Here is a 17,750-nt window from a genome sequence, read left to right as displayed (position 1 = left end):
ATGTACATATGTCACGCTTGCTTTTTGTTCCGGAATATGATAGACAAGGATGAAAGACTCAAACGAAGAGGTACAAAATAAGAGTCATCGTCCCTGGGTGGGCTCGAACCACCAACCTTTCGGTTAACAGCCGAACGCGCTTTTTTTTTTCTTTCTTTATTTAAAAAACGCTTTGCACAGTATATAAGTTAAAAGTATACAGTCAGTATGTACATAGTAGTTTGTAATGCTATATTACAAAATAATGGTTCTACAATAGTATTTTGTAATGCTATATTACAAAACAATGATTCTACAATATTATTTTGTTAAGCTATGTTACAGAACAATGATTCTAAAATTTTATTTTGTAATCCTATAGTACAAAACAATGATTCTACAATGTAATAAACAGTTTATCCTCTTCTATTCTCATTAAAGGATTATCTTTTACAAAATACTTCGTAATCAAAGTCTGATTTTTGTCTTTGTAATGTTGATACGCATATAATATATATTTTCTAGTCAAATATTGGAACAATCTTTCGATGTCTATTTGTTTCCCTAATAACGACATAATGTTTCTTCTTTTGTAAATGCACAATCGAGCAATGCTCAGAATGTAGTTCAAAAAATAACTATTTACTAATTTTGTTTCTTTGTTATATCCTATCATGAGCATTTGTTCAAAAGAAGTTCTATTGAGAACACCAACTCTACAATTTTTAAAAAGAATCTCAACTATATATACAATATAATTCTTAAAAGAGCTTAATTCAGGATATTTCAAAAACATGTGAAATAAATCCTCTGTTTCCAACTGGCACACTGGACATAAGTCATTATCAATTTTGCCATAGTATTTTAGTCTCTCTTTTGTAAATATTCGATTGTGCATTATTCTGTAATCCAAATCTATACAATCTGGGGTCTTGAAAGGTAGGTGTATCAATTTCCAGTATTTATGCTTTTCCAAACTAAATATCTTACTCCAAAAGGAAACAGAAGCTGGTTCTTGAAAAATCAACGTACATAAAAGCTTGTAAAATAGTTGTGTTGTACATAAACAGAGGTCATATAATTTTGTATCAACTCTGAGAAACATATTATTTCTCCCATTGGTTACAGTGGGTTTTGACTCTGTTGCAACAATATTTCTCCAGCCTAATGGTATACTTTCTATTATGCAATTATAGTCTTCTTTTATCTTATCTGTTTTGATCTCAGAATTTGATTTGTATATCATTTCTTGAATAGCTCTATAAGGTAATATTCCAGGTACAAATTCATATGTAATATCCTGAACACGAACAATTCCTGCTTCTATAAATTCTGCGAAAAACAACGTTTTACCAGCACATGTAATATTAGGATTTAAAAAGAGAGGTTGTTCAAAAACATTCCTCACATCAATATTTGTATCGATATTATTTCTAAGTTTTTCCCATGCATGAAACATTTCTCTGTAAAATATAGGTAGGGTATTCAATTGTTGCTTATTTAAAGACATGAGAAACAACTCTTTGGTCAACCTCATGTTCAGGACAGTAGATAAAAAGTGATCAAAGGTATTTTTCCACATAGCATGGCAATTCACATCAAAGTATCTTTTTAAAAATTTTAGTCTGAATGCATACATTTTCATCTTTATATCAGTTAACTGTAGTCCGCCATTTCGCTTATCACCAATTATTGTATAATAGTGAACCAAATGGGACTTTCCTGACCAGATAAATCTGAGAAATAATTGCTTCAATTCATCAGCAATCATATCAGGAAGAGGCTGAACTGACACTATGTACAATACTCTAGAAACTAATAAGTTATTAACAACTGTTACTTTTCCTTGTATTGTCAAAAATCTCTGTGACCACAGTTGCAATAAGTTTTTAATTTTAGACAATCTATCATTCCAGTTCAGTTGCTCACATAACTTTGCACATTTTCCAACATAAGCTCCCAAAATTAAGATGACTTGATCACACATTTGAATTTGTAATTGTTTGCAATAATCATCAGTAAGTTTACCAGATCCAATACACAGAAGTTCTGTCTTTTCCTTGTTCACCTTTGCACCAGATCCTTTACAATACAAGTCAAGTACATTAAAAGATTGATTAATGGATTGTGTGTCCGCTAATGTCAAGGTTGTATCATCTGCATGTTGAAAAACTTTACTTGTATTACTAGACAGTGGGAGTGGAATACCTTTGATAGTGGAATTTGCTTTGATAGCGAGTCCTAAGGGTTCTGCTGCTAATACATATAACATTGCTGATATAGGACAACCTTGTCTGACTGAATTTTTAATTAAAAAGGGTTTCGTTAGATGACCATTGCATTTAACACTACTTTTAATTTCATTATAAAATATCTTTATCCACTGAATAAAATTGTCACCAAAACCGAACTTTCGTAAAACAGAAATCAGATATGAGTGGCAAACTCTGTCAAACGCTTTTTCTTGATCAATTTTTAAGATATATCCCTCAAGATTGTCTCTCTCAACCATATCTATAATATCTCTTACAGTGACTATAGTATCAGCAATATCTCTCCCAACTATACAACATGTCTGAGTTTGAGAAATAATTTTGGGTAATACCATTTTTAAACGTGTAGACAAAATCCTTGCCAAAATTTTATAATCTACATTAAGTAAACTGATAGGACGCCAATTTTGCAATCTTCTATTATCCCCCTTATTTTTATAAATAAGTGATATAACCCCAAATCTCATTGATCTCGACATAATATTGTCATTCTTAACACTCTGAAAGATGTGCAACAGAATATCATATATACAATCATAAAATTTACAATACCACTCTACTGTCAATCCGTCCGGGCCGGGGCTTTTATTTTTAGCCATCCCTTTTATAGCTGTATGTATTTCATCAACTGTTATTATGGCATCACACATATCTTTATCCTCATCAGATACAGAACAGTTTACAAAATTTAAAAGTGAATCAGTACAATTATCATCAACAGTTACCGAAGAATATAAATGACTATAAAACTGATGTATTTCATCTAAGATCCCGCTTGTATTTGAAATAATTACACCATCATCATCAATCAATTCATTGATTACATTTTTGTTGTGTCGATATTTCTCAAGATTTAGAAAGTATTTAGTATTTCTATCGCTTTCAATTGCCCATTTCGCCTTAGATCTCAAAATAGCACCCCGACAAAAATCAGTTTCATAGTCACTTAGCTGATGTTTTAGTTCTTCATATTTGTTAATGTCATATGATTCTTTATTTGCGACTTTTTCTGAAAATGATTTTAATTTATTTTGCAATGTAAAGTATTCTTGTAATCTTTCCTTATTTCTTCTTGTACAGTATACTTGGGAAAATTTTTTAATTTTGTATTTTACATTATCCCACCAAATGAGTGGTTCCCTGAAATACATTTCGTCAGTTTTTCCTTCGGTAAGAATTGATTTCACTCTTTGTACATATTTTTCCTCAAAAAGAACATTGTTGTTTAGTATCCATAATCCGGGCCCTGTTTCCACTTTGCAGGTATTTAGTTTAAGGTATACAAAAGAATGATCACTAAAGGATGTATCTGCATAATAAATATTTTGCACATTGGAATGCAATTTTGAGGAAATCAAAAAATAATCTATTCTACTCTGCTTCATTTCGCCTAGTACAACTTGTTTTCTGGAGAAACTACGAGTACTAGGATTTCGTGATCTCCATAAATCGGTAATATTCCTATCATGAATAATTTTATAAAGTTCACGCACTGCTACATCATCAATATGTAAGGCTTTGTTATGTCGATCAATACCTGCTAAAGTTGTAATAAAATCACCAGCCAGGATAGTGCTATCACTAGTACTGTTATGTAAATATGTATTTAGCTTCATGAAAAAGTTAAACCTTTCCTTCACAACATTTGGAGCATAAATATTGATTAAATCAATCACTTTATCATCAATAGCTATTTTAAGGTGTAAAATCCTACCCTTTTCAATAATTTCTTGTGTCACCTGATTTCTCAATTCTCTCACTACTAAAACAGCAACACCTGCCCTCCTATTGTCTGCATTACTATAAAATATGTCACCATTCCAAATCTCATTTTCTCTAATACTTTCAACAAACTCATCATCCCAAAAGGTTTCTTGCAATAATAAAATATGGCCTCTTTTCTCCTTAAATATTTCTAAAACAGACTTTAGTTTATTCAAATTACGCAAGCCATTTACATTTAGAGATACAATATTTAAAGCCATGATTATGATGAGTGTATTGAAAGTATTAAAAAATGTCGAGTGTTTGATCATTTCTTAATAGGTGTTCGTCGCATGTTATTCAATTTCATGTTAGGTACTGGATTAAACCTTCTCCTTCTCCTTTGTACTACTTTGAAATTTTCGATATTAGTACCGTTTTCTTGACATGTACGTGATTCGTTTGATCTTTCAACAACGTCTGCAGCCATCTTCCTGTCATCATCTGAATCTGTCCCCGATCCATCTCCAATTGTATGATTGTTGTTTACTTCCTCTATTTCTACATTGGTCATATCAACTCCAATTCTTTCTTTTTCTTCCCCACTTTCTCCACTCTCATTATCTTTTTTTGCATTCTCAATTTCTTCTTTATCATCTTCGTCACTCGGTAACTCCAATATGTCTTCCCTCGTATCATCATCAACTTGCGAATGACTGCCTGCAATGGCCTCTCTGTAACACATACATGTTTGCGCCTCTTTGTGGCATTTGTCGCATATCCTGCATGTACACATAAGAGGAAAACTTCCACAACTATCACATCTTTGCCTTGTGCAATTTTTTGCTACATGGCCTTGCTCCCCACACTTGTAGCATACAAAATCAGGGCAGTCTTTTATAACATGTCCCGGATCTAGACATCTAGAACATACCTTAACTTGATTATCATGTAATACTCTAAAGTATTGTTGACCATTAACAGTCTGAAATTTCAGACTGTAAGGCAAGGATTTTACCTGCTGTGGAAATTTACATTTGACATAACGAGTCCCATCAGCCACACTAGTTCCAGGATAATATCTGCGTTGAATGGGAGAAAGAAGTTCTACTCCGTATTCACCGAGCTTCATACTTATATCATCATCATTGATGTATGCTGGCAAATGAAGAATTGACACTATAATAGTGTCTGAATATAATAGAGTACAATCAAAGTGTTCACTTCCAATATCAATTCCACACAAGGTATTATATGCTACTTCCTTGCTCGGTAGTGTGACCTCATACAAATTTGCACCTTTGGGCACAACTGCATAGACCGACATATCTCCGGTTAATTCTTCTACACTTCTAACAATATCACTTGCCTTTATTTTCTTCACATCCTTTACATCAATCACCACGGTACATTCTTTCCCAAAACGACGAGAAGCTCCTGTCTGTCTATCAATGTTACTCGACATGCCATTCTTATTGTTAGCTATTCCACTGGTGTCATTAGAGTGTGAGTCAGCTCCTTGTGCTGCACGTGCAGTACGACCAGGCTTTGTATTCATTGTCACAGAAAATAATATATTGTGTGGTGGATAAAGTTATCCACACACTCAAAATATATCTCACTTATATATGAATGCGATCACACAAATCTTATCAAAGTACCTGTAACAAATTAAAACAGCAAAAATGTCTATTAAAGGAAAAAAACTGGAAAATTCACGGAGCGATCATCAAACGTGTTTTCCTTCTGATGTCATAACCGGAAGTCCCCAGCCGAACGCGCTAACCGATTGCGCCACAGAGACCTGAAGACCAATATCTCTTGGTCAATAATTAGTCAGCTACAAAGTCAAAATGACCGGTTTTAATGGAAGTGAGAGAAAGTGCGAAAGTGTCAGAAATGGTTATGATCAGAAATCTAGATTTCGTCTCAAAGGGTCAGCCAATCGGTAGTGGAGTGCATGATGACATAAACATAAAGCAATTTCTGCAGTTTAAAATGTTCACTGGACCATATTATAAACCACGTAATTAAGAGATCTACAGATCATATAGAGAAAGGGGTAAATTTCGATTTGTAAGAAACTGACATCATTCACCAAATAAAGCATTTTATCGCTCCTCTCGCCTCGAATACATTGGATTTATGTCCAATTTGGATATATCTATCTCTAATCATTCGTTTTCATGCATATATCTTATAGTTTTGGCCTGAGAGTATTTTCACTGCTAAAATTGAGTGATGATCATACTGGAAGATGGTGTGTAATATCATATCTGAAAACACTTTTATGCATCTATTATGACACTGCATTAAGTACATAAGCTTACTTGTTGCTTGTCGGTAGTGTGAAGATTATGTAAAATAAATTTTTGTAGTTGAATCATTGTATAACAATGCAATAAAGATGCCTTAAACAATATATGTACATATATCACGCTTGCTTTTTGTTCCGGAATATGATAGACAAGGATGAAAGACTCAAACGAAGAGGTACAAAATAAGAGTCATCGTCCCTGGGTGGGCTCGAACCACCAACCTTTCGGTTAACAGCCGAACGCGCTAGCCGATTGCGCCACAGAGACCTGAAGACCAATATCTCTTGGTCAATAATTAGTCAGCTACAAAGTCAAAATGACCGGTTTTAATGGAAGTGAGAGAAAGTGCGAAAGTGTCAGAAATGGTTATGATCAGAAATCTAGATTTCGTCTCAAACGGTCAGCCAATCGGTAGTGGAGTGCATGACGACATAAGCATTAAGCAATTTCCGCAGTTTAAAATTTTAACTGGGCCATATTATACACAGCGTAATTAACACATGTAGAGATCATATAGAAAATGGGGTATCATTCGATTTGGTGAAAACTGACATCATTATGCAAATAAGGCATTTTATCTCTCTTCTCGCCTCGGATACATTGGATTTATGTCCAAGTTGGATATATCTATCTCTAATCATTCGGTTTTATGCATAAGTCTTGTAGTTTTGGCTTGAGAGTATTTTCACGGCTAAAATTGAGTCATGATCATATTGGAAGATGGTGTGTAATATCATATCTGTAAACACTTTTATGTATCTATTATTACAATGCATTAAGTACAAAAGTCTCGTTCTTTGGCGGCAGTGTGAAGGTAATGTCAAAATAATTTTCGTAGTTCAATCGTTGTATAATAATGCAATAAACATGATTTAAAAAATATATGTACATATATTATGCTTCCTTTTTGTTCGGGAATATGGCAGACAAGGATAAAAGACTCAAATGAAAAGGTGCAAAATAAGAGTCATCGTCCCTGGGTGGGCTCATACCACCAACCTTTCGGTTAACAGCCGAAAGCGCTAACCGATTGCGCCACAGAGACCTGAAGAGCAATACCCCTTGGTCAATAATTAGTCAGCTTTACAGTCAAAATGACCGGATTTTATTGAAGTGAAACAAAGTGCGAAAGTGTCAGAAATGGTTATGGTCAGCGATCTCGGTTTCGTCTCAAACGGTCAGCCAGTGGGTAGTGGAGTGCGTGATGACATAAGCATGAAGCAATTTCTGCATTTTAAAATGTTCACTGGGCCATATTATAAACCACGTCATTAAGAGATGTACAGATCATATAGAGAAAGGGGTATAATTCGATTTTAGAAAACTGACATCATTCAGCAAATAAGGCATTTTATCGCTCTTCTCGCCTCGAATACATTGGATTTATGTCCAAGTTGGATATGTATATCTCTCTAATCATTCGGTTTTATGCATAAGCCTTGTAGTTTTGGCTTGAGAGTATTTTCACGGCTAAAACTGAGTCATGATCATATTGGAAGATGGTGTGTAATATCTTATCTGAAAACACCTTTTTGCATCTATTATGACACTGCATTAAGTACAAAAGTCGTCTTGTTCCTTGGCGGCAGTGTGAAGGTAATGTGAAAATAATTTTCGTGGTTCAATCGTTGTATACTAATGCAATAAACATGCTTTAAACAATATATGTACATATATTATGCTTGCTTTTTGTTCCGGAATATGGTAGACAAGGCTGAAAGACTCAAATGAAGAGGTGCAAAATAAGAGTCATCGTCCCTGGGTGGGCTGGAACCACCACCCTTTCGGTTAACAGCCGAACGCGCTAACCGATTGCGCCACAGAGACCTGAAGTCCAATATTTCTTCGTCAACAATTAGTCAGCTGCAAAGTCAAAATGACCGGTTTTAATGGAAGTGAGAGAAAGTCGGAAAGTGTCAGAAATGGTTATGGTCAGAAATCTCGATTTCGCCTTAAAGGAGACCAGAAACCAATGGAAATACAGAATAATAATAAAAGCACTATAGAAGAAAACCTGATTCTGAAGTATCATCCGCGACCGTAATGCCAATATTTAAATATTGGCATATCTTCTAGGAGCTGAATTTCCGTGACCTTGTATGCAAAATTTCCGCGCCTATTCGGTTACTTTCGGGTGTGACGTCATAGAATCGACTCCAGCATCCCAACTGGGAGTTGCCAGAGTAAAAGACAATGCCGTTTTGCGTTACTTACGGGTGTAATAGCACATTAAGAAAAGCCTGTGGACAACATTTTCTTTTTCTTTTCCAAAAATAAAGGCATAAAGAAAGTATGGATACATTATTACAAGCGAGTCGATTTCAAAGCAACACCATACAGCACACTATAATCATTACATTTCTAAAGGAATGTTACGAAAAGGAACCCGGAAAAAATATGATAGCCCGACTCTCGGGGCCCCTCTAATTTTAGTTCGGGCCCATCCTCTATTCAAAGTTAGGTCCCCGTCGGGTTTGTCGGAAAAAAATTGTTTGCCTGTGGAAACTTTGATCGCGCTGATGAAAAGAGTAAATGTATTTTCAAGATATTGACGTACATGCCTTAACATGGCACAATCGAAATCAAATCACCACTGTCCTAGGTGAAATTGAGATCTGATTTTAATCAAATGAAAGCTTATCTAAAAATAAGATTTTAAACCACTGACACGGTCATGTTTCGAGAAAACACAATTTTCAGTAATCTTAAATAAAAATTTAAAAATAAAAAATAATAATCAGTCTATGCCTGTTACACGTAGTATGTATAAACGGTAATCTGTAATGATTGGAACTGATATAAAACTATCCCTTAGGATGTTTAAATAGCAGCGACTAAAAAGAAAAGAGGTCAGTTATAAAATCAAAGTTTCAATTTAACTGGCTGACAATAGAAATTGGAGGAGGCTACAATTGACCCCATCCCTTGCCCCAATGTGCGAGCACCCATTGGACGCGCCATTTCCCCTCTGATACGCCTTATTATCCCCCAGGACAAGACCCTTGTATCTTATTCTGGTCAGCTGTGGCTAAACTGCATAATAGCTAACGGTTAGACTTGAGTACACAAGCATAAGGCCAGTGTGGCTAATTAACAGTTAATCCTTATCAATTCATTTATCTTGTGAAAAGGACTGCTCTTCCGACATACTTCAAAGAAACCATGTTCTACAATATGTATATGTAAACATCAGTATTGATTGGAAAATAAACGATGCCCTATTTTATTGTAACTTACGATGCCTAGGACTTCATTTTAACAGTTAAAATCTGTTTTTCCCACATTTAAATCCCACCTTATTTCCTTAGGTTTAAGTCTTAAGGCGTGTAACACGGTTTACTGAATACAATATTTATTCTGAATTAGTTCTTTGGGGGCACATATACTGCGTGACATATTTTCATTTATTCCTTCTTTTAATTTAATCATGGTAATTAAACTTTACATATACGGTAGAGGAATGTCAGGCGTTAACTGGCAGTTTCTTTGGTGGAAATGGAGATTGATTTTCTTTGCAGAGAAACGTAGGCCACATTCACAGTGATCATTCATGGGATTTAGGCCAATTGGCGACAATTTTATTTTTTTAATGTTTTTATTACTACAAATCTGTTGTAGTGTTTGAAAAAGTATGAAATTTACGTGAATAATGTTTAATCTTAACATTCTATTTACTGGAGAAAAAAACTAGTGTGATATTTACTATTTCGTCACGACAATATTCACAAGTGATAAAATAGAATATGGCATCTGTGGATTGTATACGTTCTATATATTTATGTATGGTGCTTTTTTGTTTTTGTTTTTTGTTTTTTATCTTCTTCTGAGAAATGAAAATTGGCAGACATAATGTTATAATAGGGAGTTCTCTGCAAAAACTCGGGAGATAGTACGAGATCGGGAGGTAGGTGTGGAAATACCCCCAAAATCGGGAGGTTTTCCTCCCGGCTTGAACTGTCCGGGCTTGTGTAATGAATATGTCATTTACATCATTCTTAAATGAATTTATTGCATTGTGGTAAATTTTTAATTTTTACATTGGGCACCATCACTTAATCCTTATCACATTTGTGCACAGCACACGATGTATAAGTATTTATTTAAAAATTACATTGCATTTTTTAAATTCCAAGATATGAAATATGAGCACCTTCTTACTGTTGTACTTTTCTGCTGTCAGGTCTTAAACACACAGTTCAACAGATATAGTTATGAGCATAACTCGGAAACATATTCAACTTTTGAATGAGCAACCCAAACCTTCACTCCTCTTGTCTCGCTCGCCATGTATGTTTGTATTTGAGGACTGGCTAGTACTGCGTCACAGGACCACGTCATCTATCGTCTCAACAAAGCTCGGAAAAACTCGACAATTTACGCGATAGTGGTATCTTCCGCGCAATATAATCACTACCATTCTACGATATATAATTTATAAACATCACAGTCCAATTAAAATTTATCGAGAATTACATACATAAAAGGCAAATTTTTCTTTCTAGTCTCCTTTAAACGGCCAGCCAATCGGTAGTGGAGTGCATGATGACATAAGCATAAAGCAATTTCTGCAGTTTAAAATGTTCACTGGGCCATATTATAAACCACGTAATTAAGAGATGTACAGATCATACAGAGAAATGGGTATACTTCGATTTGTAGAAAACTGACATCATTCAGCAAATAAGGCATTTTATCGCTCTTCTCGCCTCATATTCATTGGATTTATGTCCAAGTTGGATATATTTATCTCTAATCATTCGGTTTCATGCATATGTCTTGTAGTTTTGGCCTGAGAGTATTTTCACTGCTAAAATTGAGTGATGATCATATTGGAAGATGGTGTGTAATATCATATCTGAAAACACTTTTATGCATCTATTATGACACTGCATTAAGTACATAAGCCTACTTGTTGCTTGACGTCAGTGTGAAGGTTATGTAAAATAGAATTTCCTAGCTGAATCATTGTATAACAATGCAATAAAGATGCCTTAAACAATATATGTACATATATTACACTTGCTTTTTGTTCCGGAATATGGTAGACTAGGATGAAAGACGCAAATGAAGAGGTGCAAAATAACATTCATCGTCCCTGGGTGGGCTCGAACCACCAACCTTTCGGTTAACAGCCGAACGCGCTAACCGATTGCGCCACAGAGACTTGAAGACCAGTATCACTTGGTCAATAATTAGTCATCTTTAAAGTCAAAATAACCGGTTTCTATCGAAGTGAATCAAAGTGCTAAAGTGTCAGAAATGGTTATCGTCAGCAATCTAGATTTCGTCTCAAACGGTCAGCCAATCGGTAGTGGAGTGCGTGGTGACATAAGCATAAAGCAATTTCTGCAGTTTAAAATGTTCACTGGGTCATATTATAAACTACGTTATTAAGAGATGTACAGATCCTATAGAGAAATGGGTATAATTCGATTTGTAGAAAACTGACATCATTCAGCAAATAAGGCATTTTATCGCTCTTCTCGCCTCGAATACATTGGATCTTTGTCCAAGTTGGATATATCTATCTCTAATCATTCGGTTTCATGCATATATCTAATAGTTTTGGCCTCTGAGTATTTTCACTGCTAAAATTGAGTGATGATCATACTGGAAGATGGTGTGTAATATCATATCTGAAAACACTTTTATGCATCTATTATGACACTGCATTAAGTATATATCCTTACTTGTTGCTTGTCGGTAGTGTGAAGATTACGTAAAATAAATTTTTGTACTTGAATCATTGTATAACAATGCAATAAAGATGCCTTGAACAATATATGTACATATATCACGCTTGCTTTTTGTTCCGGAATATGATAGACAAGGATGAAAGACTCAAACGAAGAGGTACAAAATAAGAGTCATCGTCCCTGGGTGGGCTCGAACCACCAACCTTTCGGTTAACAGCCGAACGCGCTAACCGATTGCGCCACAGAGACCTGAAGACCAATATCTCTTGGTCAATAATTAGTCAGCTACAAAGTCAAAATGACCGGTTTTAATGGAAGTGAGAGAAAGTGCGAAAGTGTCAGAAATGGTTATGATCAGAAATCTAGATTTCGTCTCAAACGGTCAGCCAATCGGTAGTGGAGTGCATGACGACATAAGCATTAACCATTCTCTGCAGTTTAAAATTTTAACTGGGCCATATTATACACCGCGTAATTAACACACGTAGAGATCATATAGAAAATGGGGTATCATTCGATTTGGTGAAAACTGACATCATTATGCAAATAAGGCATTTTATCTCTCTTCTCGCCTCGAATACATTGGATTTATGTCCAAGTTGGATATATCTATCTCTAATCATTCGGTTTTATGCATAACCCTTGTAGTGTTGGCTTGAGAGTATTTTCACGGCTAAAATTGAGTCATGATCATATTGGAAGATGGTGTGTAATATCATATCTGTAAACACGTTTATGTATCTATTATTACAATGCATTAAGTACAAAAGTCTTGTTCTTTGGCGGCAGTGTGCAGGTAATGTCAAAATAATTTTCGTAGTTCAATCGTTGTATAATAATGCAATAAACATGATTTAAAAAATATATGTACATATATTATGCTTCCTTTTTGTTCGGGAATATGGCAGACAAGGATAAAAGACTCAAATGAAAAGGTGCAAAATAAGAGTCATCGTCCCTGGGTGGGCTCGAAGCACCACCCTTTCGGTTAACAGCCGAACGCGCTTGCCGATTGCGCCACAGAGACCTGAAGAGCAATATCTCCTGGTCAATAATTAGTCAGCTTTAAAGTCAAAATGACCGGTTTTTATGGAAGTGAGACAAAGTGCGAAAGTGTCAGAAATGGGTATGTTCAGCAATCTAGATTTCGTCTCAAACGGTCAGCCAATGGGCAGTGGAGTGCGTGATGACATAAGCTTTAAGCAATTTCTGCAGTTTAAAATGTTCACTGGGCCATATTATAAACCACGTAATTAAGAGATGTACAGATCATATAGAGAAAGGGGTAAATTTCAATTTGTAGAAAACTGACATCATTCAGCAAATAAGGCATTTTATCGCTCTTCTCGCCTCGAATACATTGGATTTATGTCCAATTTGGATATATCTATCTCTAATCATTTCGTTTCATGCATATGTCTTGTAGTTTTGGCCTGAGAGTATTTTCACTGCTAAAACTGATTGATGGTCATATTGGAAAATGGTGTGTAATCTCATATCTGAAAACACTTTTATGCATCTATTATGACACTGCATTAAGTACATAAGCTTACTTGTTGCTTGTCGGTAGTGTGAAGATTATGTAAAATAAATTTTTGTAGTTGAATCATTGTATAACAATGCAATAAAGATGCCTTAAACAATATATGTACATATGTCACGCTTGCTTTTTGTTCCGGAATATGATAGACAAGGATGAAAGACTCAAACGAAGAGGTACAAAATAAGAGTCATCGTCCCTGGGTGGGCTCGAACCACCAACCTTTCGGTTAACAGCCGAACGCGCTTTTTTTTTTCTTTCTTTATTTAAAAAACGCTTTGCACAGTATATAAGTTAAAAGTATACAGTCAGTATGTACATAGTAGTTTGTAATGCTATATTACAAAATAATGGTTCTACAATAGTATTTTGTAATGCTATATTACAAAACAATGATTCTACAATATTATTTTGTTAAGCTATGTTACAGAACAATGATTCTAAAATTTTATTTTGTAATCCTATAGTACAAAACAATGATTCTACAATGTAATAAACAGTTTATCCTCTTCTATTCTCATTAAAGGATTATCTTTTACAAAATACTTCGTAATCAAAGTCTGATTTTTGTCTTTGTAATGTTGATACGCATATAATATATATTTTCTAGTCAAATATTGGAACAATCTTTCGATGTCTATTTGTTTCCCTAATAACGACATAATGTTTCTTCTTTTGTAAATGCACAATCGAGCAATGCTCAGAATGTAGTTCAAAAAATAACTATTTACTAATTTTGTTTCTTTGTTATATCCTATCATGAGCATTTGTTCAAAAGAAGTTCTATTGAGAACACCAACTCTACAATTTTTAAAAAGAATCTCAACTATATATACAATATAATTCTTAAAAGAGCTTAATTCAGGATATTTCAAAAACATGTGAAATAAATCCTCTGTTTCCAACTGGCACACTGGACATAAGTCATTATCAATTTTGCCATAGTATTTTAGTCTCTCTTTTGTAAATATTCGATTGTGCATTATTCTGTAATCCAAATCTATACAATCTGGGGTCTTGAAAGGTAGGTGTATCAATTTCCAGTATTTATGCTTTTCCAAACTAAATATCTTACTCCAAAAGGAAACAGAAGCTGGTTCTTGAAAAATCAACGTACATAAAAGCTTGTAAAATAGTTGTGTTGTACATAAACAGAGGTCATATAATTTGGTATCAACTCTGAGAAACATATTATTTCTCCCATTGGTTACAGTGGGTTTTGACTCTGTTGCAACAATATTTCTCCAGCCTAATGGTATACTTTCTATTATGCAATTATAGTCTTCTTTTATCTTATCTGTTTTGATCTCAGAATTTGATTTGTATATCATTTCTTGAATAGCTCTATAAGGTAATATTCCAGGTACAAATTCATATGTAATATCCTGAACACGAACAATTCCTGCTTCTATAAATTCTGCGAAAAACAACGTTTTACCAGCACATGTAATATTAGGATTTAAAAAGAGAGGTTGTTCAAAAACATTCCTCACATCAATATTTGTATCGATATTATTTCTAAGTTTTTCCCATGCATGAAACATTTCTCTGTAAAATATAGGTAGGGTATTCAATTGTTGCTTATTTAAAGACATGAGAAACAACTCTTTGGTCAACCTCATGTTCAGGACAGTAGATAAAAAGTGATCAAAGGTATTTTTCCACATAGCATGGCAATTCACATCAAAGTATCTTTTTAAAAATTTTAGTCTGAATGCATACATTTTCATCTTTATATCAGTTAACTGTAGTCCGCCATTTCGCTTATCACCAATTATTGTATAATAGTGAACCAAATGGGACTTTCCTGACCAGATAAATCTGAGAAATAATTGCTTCAATTCATCAGCAATCATATCAGGAAGAGGCTGAACTGACACTATGTACAATACTCTAGAAACTAATAAGTTATTAACAACTGTTACTTTTCCTTGTATTGTCAAAAATCTCTGTGACCACAGTTGCAATAAGTTTTTAATTTTAGACAATCTATCATTCCAGTTCAGTTGCTCACATAACTTTGCACATTTTCCAACATAAGCTCCCAAAATTAAGATGACTTGATCACACATTTGAATTTGTAATTGTTTGCAATAATCATCAGTAAGTTTACCAGATCCAATACACAGAAGTTCTGTCTTTTCCTTGTTCACCTTTGCACCAGATCCTTTACAATACAAGTCAAGTACATTAAAAGATTGATTAATGGATTGTGTGTCCGCTAATGTCAAGGTTGTATCATCTGCATGTTGAAAAACTTTACTTGTATTACTAGACAGTGGGAGTGGAATACCTTTGATAGTGGAATTTGCTTTGATAGCGAGTCCTAAGGGTTCTGCTGCTAATACATATAACATTGCTGATATAGGACAACCTTGTCTGACTGAATTTTTAATTAAAAAGGTTTTCGTTAGATGACCATTGCATTTAACACTACTTTTAATTTCATTATAAAATATCTTTATCCACTGAATAAAATTGTCACCAAAACCGAACTTTCGTAAAACAGAAATCAGATATGAGTGGCAAACTCTGTCAAACGCTTTTTCTTGATCAATTTTTAAGATATATCCCTCAAGATTGTCTCTCTCAACCATATCTATAATATCTCTTACAGTGACTATAGTATCAGCAATATCTCTCCCAACTATACAACATGTCTGAGTTTGAGAAATAATTTTGGGTAATACCATTTTTAAACGTGTAGACAAAATCCTTGCCAAAATTTTATAATCTACATTAAGTAAACTGATAGGACGCCAATTTTGCAATCTTCTATTATCCCCCTTATTTTTATAAATAAGTGATATAACCCCAAATCTCATTGATCTCGACATAATATTGTCATTCTTAACACTCTGAAAGATGTGCAACAGAATATCATATATACAATCATAAAATTTACAATACCACTCTACTGTCAATCCGTCCGGGCCGGGGCTTTTATTTTTAGCCATCCCTTTTATAGCTGTATGTATTTCATCAACTGTTATTATGGCATCACACATATCTTTATCCTCATCAGATACAGAACAGTTTACAAAATTTAAAAGTGAATCAGTACAATTATCATCAACAGTTACCGAAGAATATAAATGACTATAAAACTGATGTATTTCATCTAAGATCCCGCTTGTATTTGAAATAATTACACCATCATCATCAATCAATTCATTGATTACATTTTTGTTGTGTCGATATTTCTCAAGATTTAGAAAGTATTTAGTATTTCTATCGCTTTCAATTGCCCATTTCGCCTTAGATCTCAAAATAGCACCCCGACAAAAATCAGTTTCATAGTCACTTAGCTGATGTTTTAGTTCTTCATATTTGTTAATGTCATATGATTCTTTATTTGCGACTTTTTCTGAAAATGATTTTAATTTATTTTGCAATGTAAAGTATTCTTGTAATCTTTCCTTATTTCTTCTTGTACAGTATACTTGGGAAAATTTTTTAATTTTGTATTTTACATTATCCCACCAAATGAGTGGTTCCCTGAAATACATTTCGTCAGTTTTTCCTTCGGTAAGAATTGATTTCACTCTTTGTACATATTTTTCCTCAAAAAGAACATTGTTGTTTAGTATCCATAATCCGGGCCCTGTTTCCACTTTGCAGGTATTTAGTTTAAGGTATACAAAAGAATGATCACTAAAGGATGTATCTGCATAATAAATATTTTGCACATTGGAATGCAATTTTGAGGAAATCAAAAAATAATCTATTCTACTCTGCTTCATTTCGCCTAGTACAACTTGTTTTCTGGAGAAACTACGAGTACTAGGATTTCGTGATCTCCATAAATCGGTAATATTCCTATCATGAATAATTTTATAAAGTTCACGCACTGCTACATCATCAATATGTAAGGCTTTGTTATGTCGATCAATACCTGCTAAAGTTGTATTAAAATCACCAGCCAGGATAGTGCTATCACTAGTACTGTTATGTAAATATGTATTTAGCTTCATGAAAAAGTTAAACCTTTCCTTCACAACATTTGGAGCATAAATATTGATTAAATCAATCACTTTATCATCAATAGCTATTTTAAGGTGTAAAATCCTACCCTTTTCAATAATTTCTTGTGTCACCTGATTTCTCAATTCTCTCACTACTAAAACAGCAACACCTGCCCTCCTATTGTCTGCATTACTATAAAATATGTCACCATTCCAAATCTCATTTTCTCTAATACTTTCAACAAACTCATCATCCCAAAAGGTTTCTTGCAATA

General features: G+C 34.1%; 6 non-coding genes across 6 annotated transcripts; all 6 read right to left on the bottom strand.

Moving 5' to 3' along the window:
* Nucleotides 1-6,467: 6,467 nt before the first annotated feature.
* Trnan-guu (transfer RNA asparagine (anticodon GUU)) lies at nt 6,468-6,541 on the bottom strand. The gene has a single exon. It is a non-coding gene; the product is annotated as a tRNA-Asn (tRNA).
* Nucleotides 6,542-7,245: 704 nt separating this feature from the next.
* Nucleotides 7,246-7,319, bottom strand: Trnan-guu (transfer RNA asparagine (anticodon GUU)). Its single transcript has one exon. It is a non-coding gene; the product is annotated as a tRNA-Asn (tRNA).
* Nucleotides 7,320-8,027: 708 nt separating this feature from the next.
* On the bottom strand, nt 8,028-8,101 carry Trnan-guu (transfer RNA asparagine (anticodon GUU)). The gene has a single exon. It is a non-coding gene; the product is annotated as a tRNA-Asn (tRNA).
* Nucleotides 8,102-11,364: 3,263 nt separating this feature from the next.
* Trnan-guu (transfer RNA asparagine (anticodon GUU)) lies at nt 11,365-11,438 on the bottom strand. The gene has a single exon. It is a non-coding gene; the product is annotated as a tRNA-Asn (tRNA).
* A 707-nt stretch (nt 11,439-12,145) lies between these two features.
* Trnan-guu (transfer RNA asparagine (anticodon GUU)) lies at nt 12,146-12,219 on the bottom strand. Its single transcript has one exon. It is a non-coding gene; the product is annotated as a tRNA-Asn (tRNA).
* A 704-nt stretch (nt 12,220-12,923) lies between these two features.
* Trnan-guu (transfer RNA asparagine (anticodon GUU)) lies at nt 12,924-12,997 on the bottom strand. Its single transcript has one exon. It is a non-coding gene; the product is annotated as a tRNA-Asn (tRNA).
* Nucleotides 12,998-17,750: the final 4,753 nt, after the last annotated feature.

This window comes from Sinohyriopsis cumingii, unplaced genomic scaffold (genome assembly GCF_028554795.1).
Source record: "Sinohyriopsis cumingii isolate HCF-2022 unplaced genomic scaffold, ASM2855479v2 utg002136l, whole genome shotgun sequence".
Taxonomy (NCBI): Eukaryota; Metazoa; Mollusca; class Bivalvia; order Unionida; family Unionidae; genus Sinohyriopsis; species Sinohyriopsis cumingii.
The sequence above is the reverse complement of the archived record's forward strand: the minus strand, read 5'-3'. Positions and strand labels throughout refer to the sequence as shown.